Here is a 2,042-nt window from a genome sequence, read left to right on the forward strand (position 1 = left end):
CATTTATACTCTGGCATTGGTTAAGTAGTCCCAAAAGATAGGTGTTGTGTACTGTAAACTAAACCTGGTCATAAAATAGTAAGTATTTCCCATGAAAATTTGTGAAGTGTTACTCCCCCCCCGCCACACACACTTTTTTTTCTTTTTGTTTCCACTACCTTTTTTCACTGATTTTAATGAAAACTTAAGATAGTTGGCTTTTGGAAACCAAAACCAAACAAAATCAGTTTTCAAAATTTGGAAAAAAATCTTTATACCAAAAAGTAGACTTTTTTTTTTAAAGTAAATTTTAATCAGTTCTACTGTAAAAAAAAAAGTTTTGAAATTCTTTCCTGTTGTCTTTCAAGGGCTGGTTCTTTCTTTCACTGTCTCTCACACATGTAGACTCACACACAAATACATTTTAGATCCCCTGCTGGAAGTACTTTAAGGGTATGTCTTCACTGCAATTAGACACCTCCGGCTCCTGGGGCTTGCCCTTGCAGGGCTGCAGCCTGAAGTCTGGGATCCTCCCACTTGGCAGGGTCCTAGAACCCAGGCTCCAGCCCAAACCTGAACATCTAACCTGTAATTAAATATCCCCTTAGCCCAAGCCCTGCGAGCCCAAGTCAGCTGGCCATAGGTTTTTAATTACAGTGTAGACATATCCTAAGAGTGCATCCAAAAGCATCCCCTGTTTGTTCTCTCTAACTCTGAATAATAGAAATGGTGACTGGAATATTTACTCCCACCTTGCAATATTCTTGAGTTTACAGTTAGTGATAATGACAAGATGCACTGGTGATATTTCAGAAATTTAGAGCCCCGTATCTAAAGGCATGACTTCAATGGAAAGGAAAACAGACAAAGTTAGGCACCTGCTTAAATGCTATGTTGAACAAGGATCTGATGAATCGGGATTTTAGTAACATGACTGACATCTAGGAACTTACATAATTCAATGTACTGAGGGCACTGAATAGGGACACCTACAAAATATATACCCTGGGTGATATTTTTCACCTCTTTATGGAAATGCCCTGGCTTCACATTCCATAACTATGGTAGGATTCCTCTTTCCTACCACCCTTCCCCATTGGTTACTCTGAATTACACTATGATAGGAATTCATGGAGTAAACATTTTTCTCTCTATCATTTTCCTTACAGCACATTTCACATCTTTGTTTCTCAGGCTGTAGGTCAGGGGGCTCAGCATGGGGATCACCACTGTGTAGAACACTGAGGCCATTTTATCTGTATCCAGCGAGTAGCTGGAACTGGGTCGGAAATACATGAAGAGAATCATCCCGTGGAATATGGTGACAACTGTCAGGTGGGAGGTGCAGGTGGAGAAGGTTTTGCGCCTGCCCTCGGCATAGCAGATCCTCAGCATGGCTAGGATGATGAGAATGTATGAGACAATGATGATCAGAAAAGTGCTTATTTCAAACAAACTGCCAAAGATGAAAACTAGCATCACATTCATATGGATGTTGCTGCAGGAAAGTTTCAGGAGAGGGGTGAGATCACAGAAAAAGTGATTGATGACATTGGAGTCACAAAAGGATAATCTCAACAACCCACTTGTGTGTATCAAAGAGTTCACAAAGCCCAGAAATACGACTCAATGACCAGCCTCAGGCAGACCTTCTTGGTCATAGTGACTGTGTAGAGTAGTGGGTTACAGATGGCCACATAGCGATCATATGCCATGGCTAGGAGGAACATCTCAGTGGTGGCAAATACAGCAAAAAAGCCATATTGTGTAATACACCTACTATAAGAAATGGCTTTGCTTTCCACTAAGAAATTAACCAGCATATTGGGAGCAATGGTGGAGGAATAGCAGACATCTAAGAAGGACAAGTTGCTGAGGAAGAAGTACATGGGCGTGTGGAGTTGGGGATTGATCTGAATGACCAAGATGATCCCTCAATTCCCCAGCAGAGTGATAAAATAGATTAGTAAAAACACTACAAAAAGCGGGACCTGAAACTCTGGATGATCTGTTAGTCCAATGAGAATGAACCTAGTCACCATTGTGTCATTGTTTCCAGACAT

At 41.1% G+C, this 2,042-nt stretch overlaps 1 pseudogene; it reads right to left on the reverse strand.

Annotated features, from left to right (window-relative positions):
* Window positions 1–1,107: 1,107 nt before the first annotated feature.
* Window positions 1,108–2,042, reverse strand: LOC102930244 (annotated as a pseudogene).

Source organism: Chelonia mydas, chromosome 6, assembly GCF_015237465.2.
Source record: "Chelonia mydas isolate rCheMyd1 chromosome 6, rCheMyd1.pri.v2, whole genome shotgun sequence".
NCBI classification, from domain to species: Eukaryota; Metazoa; Chordata; order Testudines; family Cheloniidae; genus Chelonia; species Chelonia mydas.